Consider the following 13,570-nt stretch of genomic DNA (forward strand, 5'->3'; position numbering starts at 1 on the left):
TTAATTTTGTCAACTCTTAGATATCCCTATCTCTAGCCTTCATTAGGACTTAATCAACAAGTTTTTGATATACAGTACTGGGTAGGGGAAATGTTCCATTCCCATCAAACATTCAGATCAACTAGAGACAACCTCTTTACATAATATCTGCTTAAACATTCCAATGTTTATGTTATTTACCATTACATTTTTACATTCTCTCAGTCTAATTGTAGCCCCAGTCAGAGATTCACCAATTTTTTTTTTTTTACCACAGTGTGTGGAGGTCCTAATTAAACCAGCCTAACTGCTGCTCCAAACTATTGTTGATTAGATTTCTTATTATAATCTCTGCTTTCCAGTTTTTTAAATTTCTCCAAACTGGATTAATTTGAGCAGACTTTTTTGGGGCCCTTTAATGTTGGGGACCAGCATGGGGTCTCTTTTATCCACCCACCCTTTAATAGTGCTGTATTAAAACCTTTGTTTTAATCTTATCAATGTCTGTTTTATGTATCCTATTCCTTAATAACCATCTAAAGATTTCTACCCTCTTGGGACATGCCCTGTGACTCTTCCCTTTCTGTTTCCTCTTTCTTTTGCTGCTATTAGCATTTGCTCTATCTACCTTATTTCTTAATAACTTAAAAATTTTTTTTGCCTTGTTGGGAAAATAACTATGACTTTCCCATTAGCCTGTCACTTTCACTTGTTAATTAATCTAATGTTTTTATTGTCATCTGTAAAAACCCATTGGGGGAAGCCAAGGTAGCTAATTCTGTAAAGCTTCTCAAATTTGTTTTTGTTCTTTAGTCGTTATATTTTTATATCCATTTTTTAATTTTTGGGTTTTTTTCTATAGGTACCAATAAACAGCTGTTTACAGTAAGAATTCTCTACAAAATTTTCAATTTAGAAGCATTTTCCAATACAAAGGATCCATCATCTGGCTAGCGAAGGTAGAAAGTATTCATCTCAATAGTGAATCAAATCAATAAGTCTTTTTACAGTTTAACTATGAATGCAAGAGGCATCAATAAGAGAGTGCAAAGGATGCAGTCCTTGTAAGATCCAAAAGTTCACTCACAGAGTTAACCTAAAAAAAATGAAGGGCTCTGTCTTTAAATAGCTGTTCCAAAACACAAGAAATTATATATTTTTCCCCCTTTAAACAGAATAATATTATAGATTTCCTAAGCTTGGATCTATACCCTATTTGGCTGCCCACCAGATGCGTATGCATCTTCTAGCTGGTGGCGATAATGAAGGTCTCTGGGAGGAGCAGGATCAACAAAACAAGAGTATATAAACTAAATATTTACAGAATCATGTTTGCCCTAAAAACTAGTTTTGCCAACATTTTCTCCTAATATAAATTAAGAAAGAGAAAAAAGATTCTTGCCATTTTTGCTTCCACTGTATCCTTCAGACAGAGATCTGGGGGTGTTGACATGGCAAGCCTACACCACCCTGTGACAGATGCCCCGTAATCCCTGTATCTGAGACAGTCCCAAAGTGAAGTATCTAGCCGGTAATGTCTCCTAGCTGGCTCACCAAAACCATGAGGGAGGGGAGAGAGGAAAGAAAATAAAATTGCACAGATGATAGAGGCTTTGTTCATCTGTCTTGTGACCATGTCAAATTTGTAAAAAACACAGTGCAAACAGCAAGCAGTTGCCTGGGATCTAGATGAATAAAAGCACTACAACTAGGAAGACAAATAAGAAATCACCTTGCCACAGTAGAAGGTAGGAAGGGGCCAGAATGCTTGACTGCTGCTCCTGAGAGGCAGAGTGGGACAGAAGCTATGGCAGCGGGAGCCAGCAGCTGCAGATGCCTCTTAAAAGGGCCATGTCTGCAAGCGGACTTTCGTGCGATGAAACTATTCACTCTGAACACTGGCACCAGGTTGACTGCATGGGGCGGCACCTGGAACTTACAGAGGGACACCGAGTTGTTGCAGTAAGGGCTGGAGGCGAGGTTCTCTCCCATGCAGAAGAGCTGGTGGTATCTGTTGTTCCTCTGTTGAGCCCTCTCCCATCCCAGAATGCGGACTCAGCACCACCATAGCTGAGACATTGTCAAACAGGTTAACAGAGGTCTCTCCTCCTAGAGGATTCCCTAAAACTCCATCTCCTCCAACTCGTGGCCCCACCCAAGCCACATCCAGTTGTGTGCTCGGAGAGTTCTGTGCTTCTTGCTGAGCAGTGCAAAGACACACACTAGTGGCAGCTGAACTTGGTTTCCTATGTGAGCTCTTGAGGCAACTATAAGCATAGCCTCTGTAGATTACTTGCTGAATCTTAACAGGTTCAGATGCAGAGTTCAAAACATTGGTTATAAAGATGCTCAATGAACTTAGGGAAAGTGTAGATGAACTTAGTGAGAACTTTAACAAAGAGATAAAATATTTAAGAATGGAAATGGAAATTTTAAAAATGAACCAGTCAGAAATGAAGAAAACATTATCTGAGATGAGGAGGATATTAGAGGGAATCAACAGAGTGGATGAAGAAGATATCGAACCACCTATATAGAGGATGGGGAAGCCAAGGACACTCAATCGGAACAGCAAGAAAAAAGAAGCCAAGGCTATAATATAACTTAAGGAGCCTATGAGACACAATTAAATATAAAATTATTCATATTATAGAGGTACTAGAATGAATATAAGAGGTTGAAGAGCTATTTGAAGAAATAATGATGGAAAACTTCCTTCACATGGTGAAGGAAATAGACATGCAACTCCAGGAAGTTCAGAGAGTCTCAGAAAAGATACCCCAAAGAGGCCCACACCAAGACACATTATAGTTAAAATGCAAAAGGTAAAATAAAAGAGAGAATCTTAAAAGCAGGAAGAAAAGCAATTAGTTACCTATACCAGTGAGACTGACAGCTGATTTCTCAAAAGAAGCTATGCAGGACAAAAGAAATTGACTTAAAATATTCAACATGATGAAAAACCAGGATCTACAACCAAGAATACTTTATCCAGCAAAGCTATCATTTAGAGTCAAAGGACAGTTAAATAGATTCCCAGACAAGGAAAAGCTTAGAAAGTTCATCATCACCAAGCCAACATTATGGCAAATGTTGGAGGAACTCCTTTAAGAAGAAAAAAAACATGTATCAAAAACATGAATAGAGAATGGTATGACTACATTCCTATCAACAAGTACCTTGAACGGACAGGAAGTGATCCATCTAAAAGATAGAGTAGCCAAATTTTTTAAGGACATAGAGCCAAAAAAAATCATAAGATTCGTATGGAAACAAAAGACCCCAATTTGCCAAAGCAATTCTGAGGAAAAAAAAAAAAAGGAGGCTAGAGGCATCACTCTGCCCAACTTCGAATTATACTGCAAAGTGACAGTGATCAAAATGGCATGGTATTTGGTATTAGCAGCAAAACACACACAGACAAGTGGAACAGAATAGAGTGTCTAGAAGTAAACCCATGTTTATATGGGCAAATAATTTTTGACAAAAAAGTCAAGCCAAAAACACACAGTGGAGAAAGGAAAGCCTCTTCCGTAAATGGTGCTCGGAAAACAGGAAAGCCACCTGCAAAAGAATGAGACTAGATTGTTGTCTATCGCCACACATCAAAATTAACTCAAAATGGATTAAGAACCTGAATATAAGACCTGAAACAATAAACTGCATAGAAAAAAAAAAAACATAGGAGCTAAACTCAAGGACCTTAGACTTAAAGAGGATTTTATGAATTTGGCCTCAAAAGCAAAGGAAGTAAAAGCTAAAATAAATGAATGGGACTACATCAAACTAAAAAGCTTTTCCTCGGCAAAAGAAATCATCAACAAGGTAAAGAGATAACCATCCAAATAGGAAAATATATTTGCAAACAAAGCCTCCAATAAGGGCCTAATATCCAAAATATACAAAGAACTGATACAACTCAACAACAACAACACAACAACAACAACAACAAAAGCCAGTCAAAACATGGGTAGAGGACCTCAACAGATACATCTCCCTAGAGGACATACAAATAGTCAACAAATATTTGAAAAGATGCTCAACAATGCTAGCTATTAGGGAAATACAAATCAAAACCACAATGAAATGCCATCTCACATCTGTTAGCTATAATCAACAGGACAAGTAATAATAAATGTTGGAGAGAATGCGGAAAAAAAGGAACTCTCGTATACTGCTGGTGGGACTGCAAATTGGTACAACCACTATGGAAAACAGTATGGAGCTTCCTCAAAAAACTAAGAATTAACCTACCATATGATCCAACAATCCCTCTACTGGGTATTTATCCCAAGACTTGAAAACCCATATCTGAAAAGATATTTGTATGCCAATGTTCATAGCAGCATTATTCACAGTGGCCAGGACTTGGAAGCAACCAAAGTGTCCTATGATAGATGATTGGCTAAAGAAACTGTGGTACATATATACAATGGAATATTATTCAGCCATAACAAGAGATGAAATACTGCCATTTGCGACGACATGGATGAACCTCGAGATAATCATGCTAAGCAAAATAAACCAAACAGAAAATGTTGAAGATCACATGATATCACTTATATGTGGAATATAAACCTAAGAGCAACAAATGAACAGGACAAACAGAAACTCATAGACATGGACTGTAGATTAGTGATTACCAGAGGATAGGGTGGTGAATGGAGAGGGGAAGTAGACAGGGTAAAGGGGTCCAAATATGTGGTGATAGAAAGAAATCTAACTATGGGAGGTGAACACACATTGTAAAAATATATATATATATATATATATATATATATATATATATATATATGCCTTATTATTAAAGTGTACAGCTGAAACTTATTGGATTTCATTAATTAATGTGACCATAAGAAAATAAAATAATAAAAACAAATAAATAAAAAATAAAAAATAAAATATAGAGTAGCTGAATGGATAAGAAAACAAGACCCCTACATTTGAGACTCACTTTAGATTAAAAGACACATAGAGACTAAAAGGAAGTGATGGAAAAGGCATTTCCTTGATGGATCTAGAGGGTATTGTGCTGAACGACATAAATCAAAGAAAGACAAATATTGCATGAGTTCGCATACATGTGGAATCTAAAGAACAAAATAAACAACAACAAAAATGGAAATAAACTCATAGATACAGAGAATATTGTGAGGGCTACTAGATGGGAGGGGGTTAGTGGGATGATGAAAAAGGGCAAGAAGATTAAGTACAAATGGAAACAAAATAGGCATGGAGATATAAAGTGTAGCATAAGGAAAATAGTTAATAATGGTGTAATATGTAAGGGAGAAGAGGGGGTACTAGGTTTAGTGGGGTGATCATTTTTTGAGGTATATAGAGCTCTATTCACTATGCTGTTATGACTGAAACTAATATATTATTGTATGGCAACTGTAATTGAAAAAAAACCTCATTGAATGGTATCACGTAAATATGAGCAACTAATTGTTCATTATATTTCAATAAATCTGGGGAAAAGTATAGGGGGAAAAAACAACTGTGAGGGAGGAAAAAATAATTTTCCTTCTATTTTTCTAAGTTCTTCTGGCTGGACTAATCAAATTAACATGAGACAGATTAACAAAAGAAAATGACAAAATTTATTATGTATGTATGTATGTATATATGTATGTATGTATGTATGTATGTATTTATGTATATATGTATGTATGCTGGGGATTCCTTAAGAATATGAGACTGGAGGACAGACACATTGAGCAGTTGAAGTTTATATGGAGATGTTATTTGGTACTTTAAAGGGCAGGAAGGCAATTCACATGGAGATAGAAATGCAAATGTTTACCGGGCCATCTTTAACAATGGAACATAAAGGATTTTGATCAAATGGTCCTTGCTAGGTTCTTCCCTGTCTATCACACCTGATTTATATTAAACTATAGTTATCTATGACAATAGCTCCCTTCTTAGAAGATCCTCTATCTAAATTCTTTTATGCAGTTAGGGGGAAGTTCAAAGGTTTTTTCTGAGTCTTTTGTTTCTTAAAAATAACCAGGTTAAAATATCCCCAAAGTAATATTTTGGGGTGGCAAACTCTGCTTCCCTCACTGGCTTAGGTACATCTTCTCAGAGTTCTTGTGGCAACCAGGAAACACTTTTTCCATGGTTATGTTGACTTCGTATTTTAATTTGATGGCTCTCTCTACTGTCTCACACAGTATCTTATACTCCCGGTGCCTGGTACAGAGCTGGTTTGTGAAAGACAGTAAAAGCAACAAACAGACAGATACAAGTGAATATTACCATGAGGACTGGCTGATGAGGGGCTTACCCTACAGAGCAGGATTCACTTTAGCAGAAATCTGTTGCCTGCCCACTCCACCCTTTGGATGTGTCCTCCTCAGATATAGACCTGGAGAGTGCTCCAGCTCTGGTCAAAGCCAGCCACTGGGCTTGTCAGCCCACGGACCTCCTAGTAGGGGCCCATATGTAGGCCAGATTCAGCTGCAGCCTGTACACTGCCCACAGCCACCTGGAAAGAGTCACCAAGCAATCCACAGGTGGCTGCCTCCCATGGTGGGCTTTTAGGTGCTTTGAGAGGCTAAGCCAGGAACTGAGGCTGCTCAACAAGAGGTATAACGCATACTGAAGCCAGGTGCTGCTTCTTTGGGTTTTGTGAACCTTTGAGAGACTTTTGGGAAGTCTGCAGAGATTTTTAGAAATGAGTCAAGACAGGCCATTTGTATGGAAAAAAAAAAAAAACACTGGAGGCAGCTTGGCCAGGCCCAGAAGTTTAGGAGTAGGGTTTTAGGAAGGGAAACCTGTCTTAACCAGGTTGATGGAGACTCAGATATCGTGGGTACCTGCATCTGCAAGCCGAGCGAGGGAGGGCTCAACAAAGGAAGAGTGCACCTGCACTTCTGTCTGGGAGAAAGCTGCCCCTTCAGCCCTTACCCTGAAGCTAGACAACTCAGCTCCTCCCCATATGTCTCTGGCACCTTTTGGGCAGCTGCACCAGCAGTGGAGCTCAGAGCAAGTGAGTCGGTAACCAAGTAAGTCAGCATATGGGCCCATTAATAGGAAAGTCTGTGACTCCCTCAGCCCTCCATCCCCTCCAGCCACAATTTCCACTGATTCACAGCCAGAAGTTGTCGGCATCTCATCTCTCTTCCCAGCACTAGAACCCTAGGCTTGGAAGCCCAGTGTGGGGCTGATATCCCTTGCTCTTACAGGGGTACTTTTGCAGTGGAGATATATTCTCCAATTCTCAACTACGACAAACAGATATGGGACCAGCCCATTTTGCATCTCTGCCCCTTCTACCAGTCTCAAGTTGGTCTTTTCTGTGTGTTCCTTGTTGAAGGACTTCTGTTCAGCCAGACCTCAGGTGACTCACAGTGATGGTCATTCTGTATTTTGTTATAATTTTGATGTGGTTGTGAGAGGAGGCATGCACAGTGTTGATCTTTATGCCATATTGACCAGAAGTCTGTATGTTTAACCTAATGCCCATGTAACTCTTCTCATGTTTCTCATATTCAGTCAGCACATTTATTGAACACTTACTATAGGCAGGTACTATTTTAGGTATTTTGAACACATAAAGAACAAAGCAGACAAAATCCCTGCTCTTGGGGAGCTTACATTTTAGTGTGTATAAAGGCAACCGACATAAATAAGAAATATAATAATAAGTAAACTATATAATAAACTAGGAGGTGGTAATTACTATAGAAATACAGGAAGTAGAGCAGGGAGGATAAAGAGCCCCTTTGAGATTTGAATCAAGTTCTAGAAGAAAGTGAGGATATGTGCCAGCTCTTCTGGAGGAAAAATGTTCTAGGCAAAGGGCAGAGCCATGCAAAGATCTCAAGGTGAGGTGATCCATGGGGGGCATGGGAGGAACTGTGAGGACACAGCATTATCTGTCAGAGCACAATGCCCAGTACATGGTAGGCCCACCATCACTATTTGTTGGAGGTGCAGCCAAATGACCTGTGATTTATCGGAACAGTGCCATTTATTAAATCTACTCTGGTTCTGTGGGATAAGCTGGTGGGTCTGAATCAGACAAAACTTTGCATTCTGGACTATCATGTATTAGCTTTGTGATCCTTGGCAAATTACTTATCTTCACCAAGTTTCTGTTCTTCATCTTTGCAGAAGGGCTATGACTGGAGCTCACAGGGTAGTTGACGAAGTAGCCATGTGGAAATAGCTAACTCACTCACACGTGCATGGTACAAATGAGTGCCCCAAAATGTTAGTCCCTGGTACACCCTTTCCATGGTCTTTGGGCAAGACATTTATTTTCTTTCAGCCTCAATTTTCTCTTTCAGAAAACAGAGTATGGCTATCCCTATGCTGCCTATTGCCTAGACTTTAATAACTGTCAACTGAAACAATGTGGATAATTAAACTTTAAGTATCTATTTGTCATAGGCCACAGAAGAGAGAACACAGCTCTTACCCATCCTGTCAAAGCCTCATCATTTTTCCTCTACTGTGGCCTGGAGATGTCACAAAAAACACATTAATGTCCCCCTACCACACACTATATGTCCTGTACTTTTCCTTCACTATCTGTAATTATGGCAACAGCTTCTTGGAAATGGGTTCAATATCTCCCCTCTTGACTATAAGCTCCACAAGACCAGGGGCTGTATTCCAGGGCCTGAATATTGCCTGCTGTACTGTAGACATTCAGTAGAAATGTTTTTGAATGAATAAAGTATAAATCTTATAGCAGCAGTAAGTGTATAGGATTTGGCCACGTCTAGGGTAAAAGAACGGCACTTCACTCATCTGTAAAGTAGTGTTCCACCCACTTTCTAATTTGACCCCCTTAGCAACCCTGTAAGGTAGATAGTGGGAGTGTTATTTCCCTATTTTACAGAAGAATCTACCAGAGGTTAGTAGACAGGTCCAATGTCACACAGCTCTTCACCTCCAATCCCTGATTGTTCTCCTATGCTAAACTGAGTCTGAATGAGGAAGGAGGACTGACTGACTACTTCGGGGAAACCTTCTTGGATGGGGTTGGCTTGGAGCAGCATTTGGAAGTGAGAAGGCTATGGATTAATATTAGCGAGCGGTATGGAGCATGTCTTGTTGGGAGAGAATGTGGATGTAGAGTAGGCTGCCTCTGTATACTTCCTGAGGGAGCCTGAATGGGAATGAAGAGAAGAAAGGAAGTGTGTCACGTTTTCTGAGTTCATTACACCTAAACTCTCAACAGCTTTTCAAGGCAGGCATGGTCACCCACAGTTTACAGTTGTGGAAATGAAACTCAGAGGTTAAATAACCAGTGTAAGGACACATAGTGGCACCTGGGTTTGGAAACCAGGGATGTCTATTCAAGCCCCTGGTGAGGGAACATTGTTTAGAGGTGGATTAAGGACTTTGTCTGCAATCCACACAGGAGATTGTTTAGAGGTGAAAAAAGACCAGGGATTCTTTATGTCCTACTTATTAGTGTCCAAGACTAGGAACAGCTATAGCTACATGTGCATTCCAAGAAGATACCTGCAGTTGCTTCAGTCCCTGAGTATCCTCCCCTAAAGTCAGGCCTGACTGAGACAGCTAGTACTCTTCAGTTTATCCTGATGAGTCTAGACATATTTTAGCTCCCAGGCCAATGCCAAGTACCCCAGCTAACCTGCCATATTGTAACTTATCACAAACTTCAGGGGGCATCTCCTGGTAGTAATCCTAAAAGTTGAGAACACTTGGACTTATCATTTTGTCAAGGACACCTCCATACTTATTCTTTTGTTTGTCCCCTAATTTGGCAAAATGTGCAGATGGGCCCTAGATCTATTTACATTTCACTTGTCTTCTTCTTAAACACAACATTAATCATTACAATTACATTCCAACATTCTCTCAAGTACCAACTGTGTGCCGGTTTCTGGGATATATAGAGAGTGCCAGTGTAGAGAGTAGTGGGTGAGAATTGGTCTTTGAGCCTGGTTTCTTCATTGACAAGCTGAGTGATCTGGGAAAGTTTCATTCAACCTTTCTTCCTTTGGGTTCCATATCTGCATGTGGTGAGAATGAGAGTCTCTGCTTCACAGGGTTCATCTGAGGAGCAATGACTCTGAAATAGTACTTTGTGCATACTAAGTAAATATTCAATAAATATCTGTTAGCATAAAGTATACTTTATGCTAGAAAATCGGAGCTTAAAAGAACCTTAGAAATTATTTAGTCTATTTTTTTTTTTTTACAGAATGAAACTGAGTCTCAGAGAGTTGACCTCCAGAGCTAGTGAACATCCAGGTCCCTACCTTGCACATCCTGGAGGACAGGGCCTACCTCACACCACTTGTTACCAGGGAGACAGGGAACTTACACATATGCTCAACTGTATCAGGTCACAAAGGCTGATTCTCCCTAAAGGAGGCCAGAGTGCCTGGGTGGCCCCACTCCCCTGCCCTGGCTACCCTGCTACTCTGCATGCCTCATTTAAGCTGTTGGTTTTTGGGGGTCAGAATGGCAGAGAAGCCCCACATCCATTTGTCTTGAGGAGCCTGGAGCATCATGAGGAACAATCAAGGTCTTGTTGCCCACAGCTGAGAGAAAATCTGTAATTAATCCAGCTGCCCCTCTGATTTCCTCTGTTCTCCCCACCAACAAGCACCCTATGGTGGCTGTCAGCCTCCTCTCTGATCCCTCCTGAAAAATCACAGTTAAGGGTATAATAGCCCTGTGAGGATGAGAGAGAGATCAGTAGAGGGACTGTTGACAAATCAAGAGAGGAGAAACCATTTAGCACATCTGGTCCAGGGAGGTCCAGATGTGTTCATTACCTGAATACCATGAGCTATTGGCAGGTGGTGACTGTGCTTATCAACCAGTGCTGGTCAGAATTAGCAAGCATTAATTGAGCCTCTACTCAGTGTAGGCACCGTAGCAAGTGTATTAGAAAGATATATGCCCAAGAGAGGGGTTCCCCTGTCCCCCAGGGTCTTATGTCTGATTATAGAGAGAGAGCATAAACAAGAGCAAAGTTAAATAATCATTCATTCATATATGTACACGTTCAATAATGTTTATTAGTAGCTGCATCAGACCAGCTGCTATTCTAGGTGCTGGAGGTGTAGCAGTGAATAAGAAGGTGAAGATCTTGACTTCGTGGAGTTTGTATTCAAAATACAAGCACAGGAGAGGGGGTCAGAGACACTTAGAAACACTGGAGTATCTTCTAGCTTGAGGAAGCTGACCAAATCTTCAAGATCTGAAAAAAATGGAAATTCTTTTGTAAGAAGTGGGGATGTCTGATCTTGTGTCTGGGTGAGGAAACAGCCTGAGAAGGTAAATGATAAATCAGTCTGATATTCCACAGTGTTCCACAATGCATCTTTCAAGTGCTCATGGGGCAGTGTGCGATCAGTTGCTGCCCACCACTGCAGACGGTGTGGGCTGGGGGCTCACAGGAGAGCCATACAGTGTGTGAATTGGACCTGGATCGTGGGAAGGAACTCTAAATATAAGTCATGAGCAAATACTTGATGTTGACAGAGACCTTTTCACATACTTTATCTGATTGGTTTCTTTTATTATTTCAACAGATCTTGAGTGCCTACTATGTGCCAGCCTGTGTTAGGTACTGGAGACACAGGTGGAAAATTACGTGTTTCCTGCTCTCCTGGTGCCTATCATCCCATGAGGTAGGCAATGATATTCTCATGTTACCAATGAGAAAATGGGCTCCATGGGGAGTAGATGCTGTATCTGACCCGGCTTCTGTCTATGTTGGGCCCTAACTCTACAGTCATTATAATGAAAATGGCTATTTAACAGTGTCAAAACAGTTTCCTTGGTAGCATGGGAAAGTTCTGTTTTTAGACTTTCCATCTTCTGAGTTACCTATAGTATATGATTGAAGCCCTGCTCTGTTTAGGTAGGGACTGCCAGAGACCCTTGGAAATTGAAAGCTATTTTTGTCCACTTTGGACTTAAATTTTGCCAGGGCTTCCATATTCAACTCTAGTCAAAAAAAAAAAAAAAAAAGGAACATGGTATTTGTGATTGCATATGACTCTTGATTTTGAGCCCCACCACCACTGGAATTCCAATGTATATGACCATGCAACTTGCAGAAGATGGATATATTATTAAACCTTTCTATGAGCCTTAGCTTCCACATTTGTGAAATGTGGTATGCACACTACCTTATAGGGTTAATAGAATGGTCAGGAATATTTAACATTTATCAAGGACTTACTGCAAGAAGCACAGGACAAGCATATCATTATTCCTCATAACAATTCTTTGAGGATACTTTTATCCTCCCCATATTACAGAAGAAGAAGTAAAAGTTCAGAGAAGTTAAGTAACTTGCCCAAGGTGTATAGCCAGTAAATGGCAGTGCAGGACTCAAACTTACATTCTTAACTATGACTATCAGCACAAGCACCAAGCACAGAAAAAGAGACAGTAAATGTTTGCTTCCTTCTCAATGTATTACTTCTATGATCACTCTTTGCCTAGATATGAAGCATTATATCTGCTTAGGTTGTTTGTTTTAACCACAGAGAATATACAAAATGTATAAGCCAAACTGGGAATTTATTTCATATTGGTGTAAACTTAGGAAATGCCTTTTGACCATCTGTTCATTTATTCATTCAGCTTATAAATTGAGCTCCTACTATGTGCCTGATAATGTGCTAATTGCTTGCCACAGCCTCAATTCTAGCTGTCCTTTCTGTGGAGACAGTATTGTCAGAAGCAGAATATGTGCCCTAATGAGGAATGATCCAGGTATGGTGACAGTATATGGGGAAAGGATCACAGAAAAATTCAGAGGGGAGGTAATATAGTGAGCCTGGAAAAAGCAGTTTTCAGGCTATCGGGGGATGAGATTACATTTTATACACATGCAGAGGTTGCATCCCTAGGGAGGTTGGGAGCTGAGCTCTGCTGGGATGTCAGGTGCAGCAGAATGGGTAGTAGGGACAGGAGAGCAGAAGCCTGATCATGGAAGAGAGTGAGGAATTTTCCCTTGATCCTGATGCAATGGAGAGCTACCCAAGACCTTTGGGCCTGGAGTATGTCATTATCAAGTTTATATTTTAATAAGAACACTCTCTGCTGTAAGGAGAACCAATTGGAGAAGGAAACTAGAAGAAGGAAAACCAAGAAGGCTGCTATTGCAGAGGACTGGGTTATTGTTGACAAATATCTGGATTGGGGAGGGTCAGTGGCAATGGAGAGAAGGTGATGGTATTTAGGAGGCAAAGCTATCAGGACTTGGTGACTGATAAGATGCAGGGGTGTGGGGAAGATGAAATCTAGGGTAGCTTTCAACTTTCTGGCTGGATAACTAGTGGATTGTAGTGCTAAAGAGGATGTAGAAGGACACAAAACTGATAGAAATGGTGGACAGGGTACCTTTTCTTTAGGTGAGGTACTGTGGGACATTCAAGTGGAGATTTCAGGAGGCAGCCAAGTGCAGGTGTTCTGGGCTTGAGATGCCAGTTTAGAAGCCATACCATGCTTATGGTAATAAACCATGGATGTAGGTGAAATTCTCAGAGAGGGGTAATGTTAATGGGAAGAGACATTACTGCTATATCTCCAGGATAATTTCTTTTTTATCCCTAAATTATTAAAGTATTTTCAG

General features: G+C 40.3%; 1 protein-coding gene across 21 annotated transcripts in view; it reads left to right on the forward strand.

The window, feature by feature from the left end:
* GRIK4 (glutamate ionotropic receptor kainate type subunit 4) overlaps positions 1-13,570 on the forward strand; it is a 444,032-nt gene that overhangs the window by 130,213 nt on the left and 300,249 nt on the right. For 20 of the 21 annotated variants that reach the window (XR_004951076.1, XM_036221742.1, XM_036221744.1 and 17 more), the window contains exon 2: positions 11,514-11,612. The exons of the other annotated variant lie outside the window; for it this stretch is intronic. The gene's annotated coding sequence lies outside the window, so the exon portion shown is untranslated. The remainder of the gene's footprint in view (positions 1-11,513; positions 11,613-13,570) is intronic. 21 annotated transcript variants of the gene reach the window in all.

This window comes from Rousettus aegyptiacus, unplaced genomic scaffold, assembly GCF_014176215.1.
Source record: "Rousettus aegyptiacus isolate mRouAeg1 unplaced genomic scaffold, mRouAeg1.p scaffold_m13_p_5, whole genome shotgun sequence".
NCBI classification, from domain to species: Eukaryota; Metazoa; Chordata; class Mammalia; order Chiroptera; family Pteropodidae; genus Rousettus; species Rousettus aegyptiacus.